This window comes from Ovis aries, chromosome 23 (assembly GCF_016772045.2).
Source record: "Ovis aries strain OAR_USU_Benz2616 breed Rambouillet chromosome 23, ARS-UI_Ramb_v3.0, whole genome shotgun sequence".
NCBI lineage: Eukaryota > Metazoa > Chordata > Mammalia > Artiodactyla > Bovidae > Ovis > Ovis aries.
Genome location: NC_056076.1, coordinates 19,708,982 through 19,726,768, shown reverse-complemented (window position 1 = coordinate 19,726,768; position 17,787 = coordinate 19,708,982).

The following is a 17,787-nucleotide window of genomic DNA, read 5'->3' as shown; positions in this document are numbered from 1 at the left end:
TTTTTTCATTTTATTATTTTATTTTATTAAGGCTTAAGTCAGTTTGGACTGCAAAGAGATCCAACCAGTCCATTCTAAAGGAGATCAGTCCTGGGTGTTCTTTGGAAGGAATGATGCTAAAGCTGAAAAACTCTAGTACTTTGGCCACCTCATGCGAAGAGTTGACTCATTGGAAAAGACCCTGATGCTGGGAGGAACTGGGGGCAGGAGGAGAAGGGGACGACACTGACTCAGTGGATGTGAGTCTGAGTGAACTCCGGGAGTTGGTGATGGACAGGGAGGCCTGGCGTGCTGCAGTTCATGGGGTCGCAAAGAGTCAGACACGACTGAGTGACTGAACTGAACTGAAGCCAGTTTGCTTGGATTTTTACCACTTGCCCAAGTAAAGTTTCTGTATCCATATGATGTCATCATTTCTCCCCACCCCTTTGCTGCCCAAGTATCCAGGGTTGTCCTCCAGGCTGAGGAGTCCTTTCTTAGTCCAAACTCCGAGTTTCAGGCCAGGGACCGCTTATTCCCTCTTCTTTCTGGCAGAACACACCTGTGCTCTGTTCCATTTCTTCAGGGCCCTACCCTCAGCAAAGGTTCCTTTGATCAATTACAGTGGGTTGTTGATGGCTAAAGGGCTTCCTTCGTGGCTCAGCAGTAAAGAATCCACCCACAGTTCAGGAGATGCTGGTTCTATCCCTGGGTCAGGAAGATCCACTGGAGGAGAGCATGGCAACCCACTCCAGTATTCTGGCCAGAAAAATCTCATGGACACAGGAGCCTGGCAGGCTATGGTCCATGGGGTCACAAAGAGTCGGATGCAACTGAAGTGTCTGAGCACACACAATGGCTAAAAGTTGCTCTGGCCGTATTGATGGCCTTTTCACGTTTGTACTGTGGTTCTTTGCTGTAATCCATGGACCGGGATACCTGATGGTGGGAGTCCAGGCAGTGTGGCAGGCTGCAGAGAGATAGCTTCATAGGATGCTCCTCTTAGTGACTCTAAAGTTCCTTGGCTGGATGTTCAGTTTTTCTGCCTGTGTCCATGGCTGAAGGCCAACTACCTTGGCTCGCAGTGAAATGCCAGGGCCTCTACCACTGCGAGGAGGTCATGTCCTTCCCATAGAAGGAGGCAGAAAGGTACTGAAGGGAAAGCTTTTGGAAACAGGCATCCAATGAACCTCTGAGTCCTGGAGTGGCCTGGACTAGTCAGTGACTTTGCCCTTCTCCTTTATATAAGTGAGCTGAACCTCCAAGTCCTCTTCCAGTGCTCACATCTTCGGAGGGATGTCTGTGACTCTGAGTGACTCCTGTGTCTTTGTGTTTTAGCATGAGAGTATCCCCAGAGGGAAGCTTCCTAGGTGTCTCAGTGGTAAAGAACCTACCTGCCAATGCAGGAAATGTGGGTTTAATCCCTGGATCAAGAAGATCCCCTGGAGTAGAAAATGGCAACCCACTCCAGTATCCTTGCCTGGGAAATCCCATGGACAGAGGAGCCTGGTGGGCTACAGTCCTTGGGGTGACTAAAGTCATACAACAACAGAATCCCCATAGGAGTGTAAGGCATATTTAAAAGGATATTTTGTGCAGTTCACTCTCATTTTACAATCCACTCAGAGTTTTCTTGCTCCCTTCTACTGGTTTCAGCCTTGTTTCGTGACTTACTCCCGTTCATTGCACACAGGGCGGTGAGTGGGAAGTGTAAGGAGTTTAACTCCTGCAGTTAGGACAGCTGGGTTCCAGTCTTAACGTGGCTACTATCCAAAGAGCCGAGTCCTTGAAAGAGGTACCTGGTACTTTTGATCTGTGTTCTTATTTGTAAAATGGGAATGAGACCATTTTGCTTTGCTCACAGGTCGTGGTTTATGTGATGCATTAAATGTAGATGCAATGAAGAGATAGAGGCTGTGTAAAAATACCAGGTATTGCTTGGCACTTGGTTTGCAGGAGGCCAAGTCTCAGCTTTCTTTGGTTATCCTGCATCTGGGTTCATCCTACCCTAGCTTCCTCTGCCATGCCTCCCTGACTCCAAGGAAAATAAAGTCTTGTACCTGAGCTGTATCTGTAGGGGAGCCAGTGGTATGTCTAGCATCAGCCCTCTGAACTCCTCTTCAGAAAAGGTTGATGATGACTCACCAAGGCAGCAGGTGGCGAGACAGGTCTAAAATTATAGTGGAACCGACCATTCAGAAGAGACAGGCGCATATGGAATTGGTACCTCTGCCCTGACCATCATCAAGTGCTCAAGGAATCACCCAGAGACAAGGAAAAGCAGAAAAATATTAAGCTCCGTGGAAATACTGCTTTGGATGACATTGTCAACATTGCCTGACAGACGCAGCAGTAATCTTTAGTGCAGGAACTCTCTGGAGCCACTAAAGAGATCCTGGGGGCTTCACAGTCTGTGGTTGCTGTGTTGATGGCGGCCTTCGTGACATTCATATATGACGTTCACAGTGTTGCGGTACAATGGCCAGCTAATTAAATATTTCAATAAAGAATCATTTGATACTTAGGAAAAAAATTTTTACAAAAGGAAAAATTACCAAGGGAAAGTGTTACATTTTGGTAATACACATTGGAAGACAGGGTTAGTTTTCTGCCACATCCAGGGAGCAGTGGGGTGAAACTCCATCTGACAATGGATTGTAAGATGGCAGCTCAGAGAGGGAAGGTGTCAGCTCAGCCTCACACAGCCAGTCCCTGGACTGAGGTGCGATTCTGTGAGCAGAGCAGGAGGCCCTCCTCCCAGTGTCCTGTTGGCTTACTCTCCCAATTTCCAGGCTAGAGATTTGAATCAGATACAAGGCAAATGCTTAGGCAAGGGAAAAGGGTTTTGCCAGCTTGCTCCACAGGGAAGGAGTCTGTGATATGATATGAAGCCGAAAATAGAGTGTCTCAGGAAAGAAGGTTTGGCCGCTGACTGCCTTGTGCTGGGTGTGGGGGCCTCCTCCAGGAAGGCGGGCGCTGAAATGAGAATAGGACACGGTCGCTGCCCGTGGTGTACTGCTGAGTGCAGACGCTCTGGGCGGGCGTTTGGAATCCGTGTCACAAGAAAGGGGTCCCACCGGAAAGGCTGCTTTAGCAGTGCTGTCCTGCTGGGGTCTGTGGAACATCCTGACACAGTCCGGGGCTTGAACAAGGGCCAAGGATTTATCCAGAAACAGCAAGCCCTGTACAAAGACGATCCCGGATTTAGAACAGATGAAAGGTACTTTGAGGGAGTTCAAAGAACGGGCGCATGCTCCCTGATGGCTTCCTGCTGGATATTTTGAGAGGTGACTGGGGCACGTTTTCCCGCCCAGCTTCTCCCAGGGGTCTTTTCTAACACAGTTTCTCTCCATTAGTATATTCCAGAGCTCACGGGTTCGGAAGTCTTAATATGGAAATTCCTGCAGCGGAGGGAACAGGCTTCTCCCAGTTGGGGATTGCTGAGGCCATTATTCTGATGATGTTAATGGTGATGATTAATTGGCACTAATGATGGAGATGTGGAAAGTAATGAGACCACCTGATTGGGCGACGGGAAAGATGGAGCTTGTGGGCACGTGGTGAGGATGGTTATAGTGACAGCGGTGACAATAACAGAGAGCACTGTATTAGAAATTTGTTGAAAAATCTAGGGGACAAACCTTAACTTGAACTTTACTGTCTTCTCTAGGAAGGTAAGATAATTGGCAAAAAAGATGATGTGCCTCTGACAAAGGGGAAAAGAAAATACCTTTTTCTGTGGTCAGTTCTATCTAACCAGGTACTTGGTGTCAGTTCTACTAGGTATATTGCAGCATGGCACCAGGTTTTTGGTGGACCCAGGGCAGTGTACATTAAGAAGCAAACTCAAGTCGATACTAGTGACTGCAAAAAAACCTGTGCCCTCCCAAATGGAGGGTTAAAACAAGGAGACAGCCATCCTCATTGTCATTCTCCGAACAGTGTCTAGAGAGAAAGGATGTGAAAAGTCAATCGTCAAGCTGTTCTTCAAGACCTGAAGCAATCCCACCGCTTTTGAGGAGCATTTCATGTGAGGTTGTGCTTGCGATAAGCCCTCTACTCCCGTTTCCACCCTGGAGTCCCAATGTCCTTGGTTTTCTGAGTCACCGGGTCCAACTAGTGATATGACAGCATTAAGGCAAAGGAACTTTGAGGTCTGACTGCTGTTCATAGCACCAGTGGCATCCAAAATAGCAAGGGAGAGGTTAAGGTCTCCAAAGGCTAGTGAAGGAGGAGGGTGACATGAGTTCCAGGTAATCCCAACTTTTCTGATTCCCAAAAGCATTAAAAGAAAAAAAGAGATTAGACAAATTTAACCAGTTACCATCAAGTAAGAGAGATACTTTTACTTCATTTGATTTTGGTGACGTGAAACGTGAGAAGCTTGATTTCAGAGCTAGAAGGAAATGGTAACCCACTTCAGTGTTCTTGCCTGGAGAATCCCAGGGACGGGGGAGCCTGATGGGCTGCCATCTATGGGGTTGCACAGAGTCGGACACAACTGAAGTGACTTAGCAGCAGCAGCAGCAGCCTTATTTTCCTTTCATTTTTTTTTCCTTCTCTGTGGATGTCCTCATATCCCTGCCTCAGTTGTGCACCATTATTCCTCCATTCTAGGGACAAAATCCCAGGAACACACTCTGTGATGTTGAGACAGACTAACAATAGTGCTGCTGCCCAATCTGTCACACTGTGAACATGTGCTCCCTTCCCAGGGAACTTTCTCTCTGATGAGAAAGCCTAGAGGAGAAAGTGCTTACCCCTGGAGGGGATCAGAAATGGTAGATTAGCACAGAGAAGATCCTTTGCCCTGCAAACCACACCACGAAGGTGGAGCCATGTGCTAGGGCTGTGGTAATGGTGGTTTAATGATATTGAGGGCTCTGCCCTTTGGGACTGTGGTTCTGTAGCTTGTCTCTGTATTAACTGGAGGAATGAAGATCGCAATATCCTGCTAACTATTGGTTAATAAAGAGGGCTCACCTTTTCCTAGAAAGTGACTTCTTCCTGAGAAAAGGAAGGTGAGCTGTCAGTTTCTTCACTGGTCCTCTTGTTTTATTAGCTCTTTTCTTTTCTGGTGAGTGAAAAAAGAAATGCTGGGCGGTAGAAATGTAACTGAAAGGAATTATGCAGAACAAGTTCTGAATATAAAAGGCTAAAAAGAATTTGGTTTACTGGTTCTCTTAGGTCCAGAAGTTCTCAAGAAGACTCATCAGCATACGTAAGATTGGAACCAAGGAATACAGGAACATTTAGAACTCCCATTCATTCACTCATTCATTTATATAACAAATATACCTGGGTTAATTTTTATAGGGCCAAAGGATTTAGGACTGAAAGTGTTCCAGAGAAGAGAGCTGTAAGGCACCAAAGGAGAAAAGGGAAAAAAGGAAAGTGAGTTCCAGTTATCAAATGTGTGTGGCAGATTGCCCAAACTTAATAACCTAAAATATAGCAATCATTTTATTGTTTTCATATCTGAAAGTTCAAGGATTAACTAGGCTTAGCCAAGCAATTCTTGTTTAGGGTCTCTCAGGTATTTGCAGGCAGATAGTTGGAGACGGCAATGGCACCCCACTCCGGTACTCTTGCCTGGAAAATCCCATGGACGGAGCCTGCAGCCTGGTAGGCTGCAGTCCATGGGGTCACTAAGAGTCGGACATGAGTAAGCGACTTCACTTTGGCTTTTCACTTCCATGCATTGGAGAAGGAGTGTTCTTGCCTGGAGAATCCCAGGGATGGGGGAGCCTGGTGGGCTGCTGTCTATGGGGTTGCACAGAGTCAGACATGACTGAAGCGACTTAGCAGCAGCAGCAGCAGTTGTAGGGGAGGGGCTGGAGTCATCATAAAGTCTTTCTCACTTGCATACTGGTGGTTGTTGCTGGCTGTTGTCTGGAACTTCAGCTGAGGCTCTTAGCGAGCTGATCACCTACACTTGGACTCTCCTTGTGGCTTGGGCTTCCTCACAGGATGGCAGCTGGTTTCAAAAAAAAAGAAAAAAAAAAAGCATCTCAAGAGAACTGGATGGAAGCACTATCCTCTTGTATGTCCTGGCTTCAGGAGTCACAAGACTGACTCAGATTCCAAGTCAGGGAACACGACCTGCCTCTTCATTGGAGGAATGTCACTGCCAATTGAAAGAAGAACGTATGGAGAGCTTATTGCAGCCATTTTGAAAAAGGTAGGTAGATCCAGGTGTGAGTGGTCTTGAATGAAATCTTGCTGAAGAACTAATACTAGTGAATGAAGACTAATCTGGAATAATTAGTCAGCCATACTAGGAAACATATGATCAAATGGGTAATTTTGTAACATGAATAGTTATGGCTAAAAGGTAGAGTCAGAGCAGACTTCCTGGAAGAAGTAGGACTTTGAGGTGACTCTGAAGCCTGTATAGGGCCCATTTGAAAGAAAGAAAGTGGAAGTGTTAGTCACACAGCCATGTCCAACTCAGACCCCATGGACTACAGGAGCCTGCCAGGCTCCTCTGTTCTTGGGATTCTCTAGGGAAGAATACTGGAGAGGGTAGCCATTCCCTTCTTCAGGGTATCTTCCTGACCCAGGGACTGAGCCGGGGTCTCCTGCATTGCAGGTAGATTCTTACTGTCTGAACCACCAGGGAAAACCAGGGTCCATTTGGTTATGTTTAATTTATGTTCATTTTTCACCAACACAGAAAAGGAATGATAATAAGCAAAATTATAATTACTGGTAATTCTTCCCATTACCAATGAGATAACTAGTTAGCATTTCCAGGTGCATCTTCCTCAGTTTCCCCCCTCCAGAAATGCATTAATATTACAAATTTGCAATCCTACTTAACTTTTCTTACTTAAAATATTTTGTGAATGTTTTCCTAAACTATTAAACATTTTTCTAAAATATAATGTTGAATCTCTGCAGAGCATTCTGTCATGTGAATATGCTATGGTTTGCTTTTAAATCGTTTACTGTTGGGAATTTAAACTGTTGCATGTTTTTTTTTTTCTATTGTGAAAAAACCCTGATGAGGACCTTTATGTGGAAATCTTGGTGCTTATCTATGATTAGTCTCTCAGGATTAATTCCTAAAGGTAGAATTATTGGTCAGAAGTTATCCATATTTTAGAAACCTTTTACATAACTTGTCATGGTGACTTCTAGGACAGATTATGCTGGTTGCCCATCCCACCAGGCTGAGTCCCTATTTAGTTGCACGTTTGCCAATATTGATAGTTACTGGCTGCAAAGGACAGCTTTCTATTTGAGAGACCAAAGTGGAGCTTTGGGCTTTACTCTGATTTTATCTTATTATTAGAAGGGAAGTATTTCCCCATAAATGTTTTTATCATCTGAGTGTTTTTTAAAAAGTGACTTGCTGGTTTAAATTCTTTGCCTATTTTTTCCATTGGCATTTTCCCTCCTATTGATTAGTAGCAGCAATTTATAAATTATTACTCATTTGTTTAGCACATATGGTGCTTTTTTCTCATTTGATCTTTTTGTTTTCCAGGTTTGTCTGTGATGGAGTTTTTAAATGGAGGGAGTTTTTTAAAGTTTCTGTGTGGTCACATCTAGTAATCTTTTTATTTATGTATTTTTCTTTTGTTCTTATCTATGAAAGGCCTTATTAATAATAACAGATTAATTTTTACCTTGTTTTTCTTTTGTGTTCACACACATACCCACACCCACACACATACATAAAACATTGAATTGTCAACTCAGTCTGGACTATATCTTAAGATACATTCTGAGGAGGGGTCTCCTAAAGTTTGTTTCCCAAATATTTACCCATATGTAGGATGACAGGATTTAGATCAGTAGAGGGAGAAGCTTGCATCCTTAAAGGGAGAAATTGTGTGATTCTGGCTGAAGTAGAGGGGGGCTGTGGGGATGACTGCACTTACCTTCTGGAGGGCCTGGGATGCCAGGCAAAGTGGTGGTGGGGGGTGCCTTATGGCATTAAGAACCATACATTTGACATTGAAGTTGCTCAGTCGTGTCTGACTTGTTGTGACCCCATGGACTGTAGCCTACCAGGCTCCTCCGTCCATGGAATTTTCCAGGCAAGAGTACTGGAGTGGGTTGCCATTTCCTTCTCCAGGAGATCTTTCTGACCCAGGGATTGAACCCAGGTCTCCCGCATTGTAGGCAGACGCTTTACCCTCTGAGCCACCAGGGAAGTCCATACAGGGAAGAACCATACAGGTTGGGGAATAGGGAAATTGTTGTTTTCTGTTCCTGAACGTCTCTTCAGAACTTGTGAGGAGTCAGATACTCTGGTAAGTATATGTAGTATTTCATTTAATTCTCACCACTGCCTACAAGGCAGGTACTATTATTATCATTTTATAGATGAGATGATTGAGGCTTAGTAAATGGCAGGGCTGGGACGGAGTCCAGCTCCGTCTATTTTCAAAGCTCTGGCGTTCAACCAGTGTGCTTATTCATTTCTCAATATAATTAACCTAAGAGTTTCAGAAAGTTCATCCGGAAACATTGTACAGGTTAAAAGGGAGTGGGGAGTGATAGAGGTCAGGAGCTTTGGAGATTCTGGAGGATACAGTGACGAGGTCCTATAGAGAGGCAGGGCTGGGGATGGCTGATGACAATACAGAGGGAGGAAGAGAAGCTGGGAGCAAGCGGTGCAGGGACTGGGAGGGGAGCTTGCTGAATTTAGTATCTTTCAGTTTCGGCTATTATTCTAAGTATTTGATGGGAGTCTTGCTTTGGGTCTTCATCAAGTGACCTTAGCAGTTACCACTCTCCTGAAACTTAAATAGAAACATCCAAGGACCAGATAGTCTTGTATTGAAATTGAGAAAAAGACCCAAAATGCTTATTTTCCCATCCATCTAGATCCTCCAAGGAAGGCAGAGTGATTAAGGGAAGTTTTTTTTTCCCCAAGGGATGAAACTGTACCTTCATTCCCTCAATGAACGTTAATGAAGCACAGAGTCTGCTGTGAGCGACCTAAAGACACATTGAAACAGAGCCTGCCTGCATGGAGGTGAGACTGAGCAGAAGTAGTAACTTGCCCTTGTACATAAACATCACGCAAAATGGGAATTCCCAATCCCCTCAAAGAGGCATAGTTAATAGGTTATGCTGCTGCTGCTGCTGCTGAGTCGATTCAGTCGTGTCCGACTCTGTGCGACCCCATAGATGGCAGCCCACCAGGCTTCTCCGTCCATGGGATTTTCCAGGCAAGAGTACTAGAGTGGGGTGCCATTGCCTTAGGAGGTCTAAAAAGAGAGAACTCTTCTTATTGGGAGGGCCAGGAGCAGACAGAACTAATAACTAGTTTCTGAGTTGGGTTGTGCTAGGCTTGCTAGAAGAAACAGATAAGAATCTTGTGCAATTTTCAAATTTTAAATATATTTGTGTAGGATATGATGAATATAAGTTAATATAAATATAATTCTATTATAGTTAAATTATCAATGACATCATTCAAAATGCTCCTATTCTTACTTTTTCTGTACTTGATAAAATATTCTCAGAAAAATGTTGATATGTCTCACTATGATTATGCATTTTCTCTTTTCCCTTATGCTTCTTCTGGTTTTTGTTTTATGTATCTTTGTTTCTCTGTTGTTAGATGTCCAGTGGTTTATGATGTCAATCGTCTTTGTGAATTGTACCCTTTATCATTAAAATATTCATCTTTGTTTCATTTAAAAGTCAATTAATTTAAAAAATTAAAAAAAAGACTCTTGTGTAATTTTCATTCTTCGTTTGCAAACCCTGTGACCTGCCCTCCTACAGGCATGGGTGACTCCCTTGGCATTTGTCCCTCCTGCTCTTCAATCATGGTCTTGTCATGCTGTAATTACAATAATAGAACAGCTCAGTTGTTTAAGATGTTCTAAGAAAGAGGACAAAAGCAAACATATAAGAAATAAACTGCAGCTCAGTGCACAGATCATGCATCTTTATCAAAAGAATTACAGAATGGATGCTGCTTTTCTTCTCCACCCAGGCACAAATTGAAGTCCTAACTCTATTTCAAAGTCTTCCCGAATAACTCAAACTGCATAGATCACCCACAGCCCTTATATTTATAGCCCCAATTTGGTCCTGTGGTTCTTGGTAACGGAGCAATCATAAATAGGCTTAGGTCTGCAAGAACTCCCTTCCAGAGGTTCCTTGGCCTCACCAGACAGGTCCATGAGGAGCGAGAGAATGAACCTCACTGCTTAAGGTGGCCTGAGTTTGAGTCCCAGTTCTGTAAGTTCCTCTCAGTTTCAAACTGTTACTAAATGTCTTTAAGCACCAGTCCATTCATCTGTGAAAAGGGAATAAATATCAGCACTCACGTCACTGGATTGTTATGAGAATTATGCGAGGTTGTAGAATAAACATTCAATACATAGGCAGGATTAATGCAGAATGAGTACCAGCAGAAGTCCCAGTTGGATGCTATTCCATATATTTCATTGCATTTTTATAACTGGACCATTTTTGGTCTGGCAGTTCCCATTCCCTGGTTGTGTCATCAGAATGCTTGGAATGGGTCTCGCTCATCTTGTGACAGGGCGAGTACATCCTGATGAATATATTCTTTGCGTTATCATTTGAAATCTCCTCTGAAGTGTTGGCAAGTGCCCTAGGTTTGGAACTGTAAGTCTGAGACTGCAAACTGGCCAACCTTCCTTTTCCCCCTGTATATAACCCGCCAGAGCAGGCGGCTCACTCTGCTGGATCCGCCAGTTTTACTTATCTATACTCTTTTCTAGACAGTGAGTCCAGCAGGGAGAGGATGGGTCCTTGATGTGTATCTCAGCTACATGTTGTGTATTGCCTGGACACACAGCATAGGGGCACATGGTGGACATTCACTATTTGTTGACTGGATGGCATGTTGCTGCATGGGTGCCCAAGGATTAGTGATAAACACCTATTGGGCCCTTTATTTATTTATTTTTAAACTTACCTAAATTTCACCACAACCTTGTAAACTAGATACTTTCATTTCCAATTTATTAACAGAGAAACACCCAAGGGCAAAGAGTGATGTGCCTCCCTTCTCCATCCACTGTCTCAGTCATCCTGAAATACTCTGATTCTCATGATCATTATACCACTTATTAGCCACATGTACCTGGGAAGTCACAAATCTTATACAGAATCACATTTTCTTATGATCAGAGCTGCCTTGCTGCCTTGGGAACATTTTAATGTTTTCTGGATATTCGCAATCCTGAAAAATAAGTGGCTCATCATGATATTGTTTTGATGATGCCTGACAATGGCTTCTCTATTTTTAACATTGAGTGGCAGGAACTAATAATATTAGGCTCTTTTATCCTTTTTCAAGAGGAGAGAAAAGTGAAAGGTTATGAGTTTAAGGAGTATCTGTAAGGAGGGAGGGCTGGCCTCACCCAACACCCAGGAGAGAAACTGTCCTGCTATCTCAAGCACCTGTTCCCAGCTTGGGGCTCCAGGCCAGGTCAGGGTCTGCTTTCTGGGAATCTTCACAACAGTGTCTCCAGCACTGTCTACTTCGTGATTGCTGTCGGTTTCACCTTGGTCAAGTCTCTCTCTAACTATACTCCTTGCATATTTTCTCCCTTTCCGGTGCATTTCTGTTTACATAGCCCAGATTCTTCCTCAGCATTTCCAGCAACTTTCAAATTATTGGCACAGTGTGAGAATCCCTTTTATTTTTTGAAAGTATGGATGATTGAACAAATGAATAAATAAGTAAATACATTTGGAGAAGAATTCTGAAGGTGTCCAAGCAGTGTGTGATGTAGAACAGAGAAGGCAGGAAGGGAGTTGGTGGTGTTTCCGGATAGTTCGCATGCAGGCTCTGGGGTTAGAAGGCCTGAGATGGGCTCTGGTCTTACTACCCACCAGCCCTGAGACCTTGGGTGGGTTACTTACCTTTGTGAAGCCAACGTGAAACATGGCAGTAGCTTTATCACTTACCTATTGATGTGTTACAAACCACCCTAAAACTCGGTGGCTTAAAATGATGATCATTTTTACTGCTCATGTGGCTGTGGGTCAAGAAAGGCTGCCTTCTAGACTGGATTTCACTGGGGTGTCTTCGTGTCTCCTGTACCAGTGGGCCAGCCTGGGAATGATCTCCTGGGTTGACAGAATTGTAGAAAAACAAAAGGAAATATATAAGGTCTTCTAGGGCCTAGGTTTGGAACTTGAGGCTGCCATTTTCACTCACATATCACTGTGTGAAAAGTTTATATATATATATATATATATGTAGGATTTCACTATATGTATGATTTTCACTCACATGTCACAAGTCACATGGCCAAACTCAAAGTTAAGGGGAGGGGGAATATGCCAGGCTCATCATAAGGGCACCCAATGGTATGGAAGGTTCAGGTGGGGTAGGGGGTGAAATATTTAATCCAGTAATGCATTTCATCATACTACCGTTCTGAACCATGGGAAAAATGGAAAGAGATGATCTTTGTTATGGTCTCTGCCTGGAATTTTGTGAGCACTTCACATGTGATCAGTTGGGTTACACATCTTGTAAGCAGTGCATAATCCCCAGCTATTGTAGCTGTTGTAACTGTTATTGTCAGAAATGCAGACATGTGATCCCAAAGATCAAGACTCATAGAGAACTAAGCTGGAAGGAGCTGATGAAGCAGGCTGTGTTTGGGCAGAAAAAGGAAAATTTTACTCATTCAGCAAATATTTATTGAACACCTGTGCGCCACACACGGCACTTGGGATACATTTGAGAACAAAGCAGACAATGTTTCTTGGCCATGTGGAGACTGCATTTCAGCTGAGAAAGATATAGGCAGAAAAAACAGGAAAATAAGAAGATGACACAGTATGTTGATGCTTGAGAGACTGTAGAGAAGAGTAAGGGGAATGGGGTGTGGTGCTGCGCACACAGGTTGCAGGATTAAATTGATTGATCAGGTGAACTTGTTGAGGAAGCAAGAGCAAAGGCTTGAAATAAGGACATGAGTGAGCCAAGCAGATGTTGAGGGAAAGATGTTTTAGTCAGGGTAACTCCAGAGCAAAGAGTTTGAGGAAGGGATGCCGAGCATGCTTGAGTAACAGCATGGAGTTCAGTGTGACTGGAGACCAGGAGCGAGGGGAAGAGTAAAGGAGTTGAGGTCGGAGAGGTTGTGGGGAGGAGGGTCTGCCGGTCACTCCAAAGGCTTCAGTTTATTCTTAGTGGAGTGGGGTGCTCCTCAAAAAGTCAACGTGTTAGTCACTCAGTTGTGTCCTACTCTTTGCGACCCCATGGAACATAGCCCGCCAGGCTCCTCTGTCCATGGAATTCTCCAGGCAAGAATACTGGAGTGGGTTGCTATTCCCTTCTCCAGGGGATCTTTCTGATCCAGGGATTGAACCTGGGTCTCCTGCACTGGAGGCAGATATTTTACCTCCTGAGCCACCAGGGAGGCCCTGGCGAGCTCCTAGAAGGTTTTAAACACATGATATGGTTCTTATGTCAAGTGCCATGAAGCTTATGTTTCAAAGCAAGTGGCTGTTGTGTTAAGAATACTTCCAAGAAGGCAAGGTAGGCTGTGAGCATACTCAAAGAAGGCAGAAATAGTCAACTGGGCTTGGGTGGTAACAACAGAGGGGTGAGCATCTTGAGTTTGGATATGTTTTGAAAGTCGAGTCAACAGAATCTACTGGCAGATTAGATAAAAGGTGTGACAGAAAAAGAGGAGCCAAGGATGACTGCATGGCCTACGTATCTGAGACTGGAAATGGTGTGGGTAAAATAGGATTGGGGTGGTAAAAAGTTAGGTTTTCAATTCAAGTATATTGATTTTGAGAAGGCTCTTAGACATTCAAGTGGAGATTGTCACATAGGCAAACTGGATACACATGTCCAGAAATCAGCAGCAAAGTCTTGATTCATGAGCCCACATTAGTCCTTGAACTCAGAGGCCTGGTCATATCAGCAGGGGAGTGAGCACTGGTAGAAAAGAGGACCAAGAAGGTTTTCCAAAGCCCTCCACATGCAGAGAGAGGTGGAGACCCGGGAAGAGGATGGCGCTGCCCAAGGCTGCTAGAAGGGCAAGTGCGATGAAGATTGGGAGTTAATGGGGAGATTCAGCAATGTGAAGGTCACTAGGCATCATGACAAGAAAAGTTTTGTGGTTGAGAGATATTTGAGGAAAAGCAGGTTTAAGAGGAAGTGAAGAGAGGAATTTGAGAGAGAAGAGACAACCCTTTGGGGAGGCTGGTTGCAGAGGCAAACAAAGAGATGGGTCAGTAGTTAGAGAAAAGCAGGATCAAAAGAGTTTCACTGTAATGGCGGACATAATGGCGTGTTTATGTGCTGATGGTAATCATCCAGTGGCGAGCGAAACCCTCGTAATGCAGGGGAGAATAGGAGAAAGGACAGTGACATGGAAACCACCAAAGGAACTGCTCAAGCTCTTCCGGCTTTTTACTCCTGGCATTCCTTACCCCAGTAGGGATATTCATTACACGATTATGACTCTCTCCTGTTAAATGATTGCATCAAGTCCGGTTGGTAGTCTCAGTTCCATCATTAGCATCGGCATTTCCTCTGTTGTTGTCTATTATCCTTCCACTCAAGGCACAGAAGCACCAGGGCATTTATTTTCTAAATACAGAACCCTGAACCATTTCCCTTGCTTCCCTTTGTTGCACAGGGAAGCCCATGAGAAAGCTGAATTGGGCTCCGTGAGCTTAGTCCGTGAAGGGGTACAGACAGACTCTATTTTAAGACACCAAGGTCATGTTGAGACAAAACGGGACTGACCATGAAAGAAAGGGATGGGAGATTTTAATGAGAAATGGGTCAGGGGAGGGCTGTCCTGTTCAGAGGCAAGGTAGGGATGGGGGTTTTGGAAGAAGTGGGGTCCCCACCATCTGCGGCTTCCCACTAAAGAGTCTAACTTTTCCCCTTGACTTTATGCATCCACCTCCTATCCTGCAGCCTTCCTCTGTTCTCCATCCCAACTGACATCACTCTCTGTGTCCTAGGAGCAGTTTCTCCCTCAGCCCCACATGGGTTGTGAGCTTTCTGAAGCCAAGGGCTGTATTCCTCACATGCTCCAGGGCACTTACTCCACTGTCTGGAGAAGGACAAGGAACTGATTAATGCTTGGCAATTCTTGGGTGGGGAGTGGTTTACACTGGTCAGTTAGGAGCAAAGCCTGCAAACTGGAAGAGATTTCAGCCCCATCTTCAAGTCAGCTGGGCAAAGGGCAAAGTGGGTTTGATGAGGGAGATTTCGTCCCAACTTTTTATGTCAAATTTGTAGTATGAGACTAGAATCTGGTCTTCCGGGTTCAGCGATGCGCCGGGGGTCAGTCTTCTCTCTTCCATCTCCCCAGTCTACAGAGGGAGCATGGTAGTCAGCCTCTCTGAGAGGCAGTGAGTTCTCCCTCCTTGGGGATAATCTATTGGAGGTTAGTTAGGGCTTTGCAATGCAGGAGACCTGGGTTCGATCCCTGGGTTGGGAAGATCCTCTGGAGAAGGAAATGGCAACCTGCTCCAGTATTCTTGCCTGGAGAATTCCACGGACAGAGGAGCCTGGCAGGCTATAGTCCATGGGATTGCAAAGAGTCAGACAGGGCTGAGCAACTTACACTCACTTTCAGTTACCAGTCATGGGCTCTGGGGATGGCTCTGTTGCTCTAGATGTTCTCTTGAACCCCATTGTTTCCTGTGATGGCCCAGCCCCACTTGAATGGGTGAGTGATGAGTTCTGTGATGCTTACCCCATGCTCACCCCGTATCCCTCAGCCCCACCTACTCTCGAACCCTGTAACCCTATGGCTGTTGCTTACGCCTCCCAAGTCTGCAGCTGACTTCCACATTCCAGGCTACACAGCCCCATTACCCCCATCTGAGGATGAGGGCGCAGGGGAGAGATATGGGGAGCTGTGTCAGGAATAAGATAAACTAAAGCCATTAGGGTAAGAGGGTATCTGTGTTCTAAAGACCAAACTGACCCCAGTTGTCACATGACTGAAAAAACCAGCAAAAGATGCTTGCATCTGGGTTTCCCAAGTGGGTCTTCTGGTCTACCTCCACTCCACCTCCGCTCCTTGTATCATCTCTAAATTTTGGTCACTGCCTGCATTCCTACTATGAGAACATCAGACTTTGAACAACAATGCACACACCCCAGACTGAAGTCGAGATTTATGTTTTATTACTAGACGTCACTCCTGAGTGTGAATAAATATGCCAGTATCCTGAAGGGGCTACTATGGAGGAGGGGGGGTTTCCTGAGAGGTAGAGGGTCCTGCTACAGGAGAGCAGAAGTGGGGGAGGGTCGAGGGTGGTGATTGAAGTCCCCCAGAAGGAATTTTCCACCTTTACCTTTCTGTGGAGGGCAAGTCCTGTATACCTGTCCCTCCTCCCACCCCCCACCCCTCCTCACACAGCGGCTTCCAAAAGGCCTCCAGACTCCAAATGACACCCTCATCAATAAGCTTGCATTGCAAAACCACATTTTGACAACACATTTCCCAAATTTAGTCCCCTAATCCACTCCCAGAATATATTATGTTTTGCACCCAACAGATGGATTGGAAGCTTAAATCTTCTGCTTGTTCAGAAACCAACCAGAAACCAAAAATACAAACACTCACACCCTGCAGGTGTGAGTGCCATGGCGGGGGTAAGGGGAGGAACACGGGTGTGTGTGTGAGGAAGTGCGCACGTTGGTGAGAACAGCTGCGGGTAAGGGACCGAGCATCACCTGGGCCTGAGAGGGCTGAGAGGCAAGCAGCTGCTTTCTATAAACCCTTCTCAGTACCCATGGTTTAGGCTTTTGGGTACCAGGCAGGTGTGTAGGATAGCGTGAGGTCCAAGGCACAGGCCTGAATCCTTGAGGGTGGGGACTGGCAGGGGGCTCTCCCTTACATGACTGCAGAGTCAGAGAGGCCTGACCAGGGGAACCGAAACCATACAGCCCCCCTCCAGCATCAGATTCAGGACCACACACTGGAGTCCAGCCTAGAGCTTGCTCCCTTCCACCAGCTTCTATTTTGAGCCTTGGTGGGGCTTTGAAGGTTTCCCTCTCTCCAGTTTTTTGGGGATCCCAAGTTATCATGCCAGAGAACACACCTCATCTCCCCTCTGTGCATAAAATCTGCTATAATCTCTGTAAATGAAGGTAGCTGGGGGAGGGGATTAATGGGAAGAGGGGGTGCCAGTGGCACTTATGGGGAATGCCAGGGAACACCCCAGCAGCTGGTTCATTAGGGGAAGCAGAGAAGATCTCTGGGGGTCTCTTAGAGATTTCAGAAAGCCTTCCGCACTATCTTATTTTATTCTTCATCATTGAAAAATTGCTCAGAAGGCAATAGAAACAAGGTGTTCTAATTAAACAGATTTGTTTACATGTTGTGGCAAGAAAAACTAATTCAATCTGATATACTGTACGTTCCTGCTGTACTTTTTCTCCTTTCCTTTATATAAAACTGCCCATTTTTAACTAGTATTATGTTAAGTATTTTAAAGAGTGTCCTTGATTAAAAGAAGATGAGCAATTTCCTACTTCTCACAGCTTTCAAAGGGTTGTCAACAGGGCGGGTTATGGGTGGAGCTCTGAGACATTTCACTTGCCATTTCTCATGATAGTTCTTGACATGTGATACCCAGAAACATGGGCTCTTGTGCCAGCCTGGAGCCTTCGATGGACTTCCCACCATGACCAAGGCACAGAGGACAAGGGTGCTGGGAGTGAGTGGTTCCCTGATCTGGGGTCCCTGCGCCTGAGAAACAGTAGGGCCATTGGCACAGGTCTTGCCTAGAAGGATGGCAAGAGTCCCATGGTGTCTGGGGAGAGTCCACAGAGAGGAGCGGGCTTGGAGAAACTAAGAGATA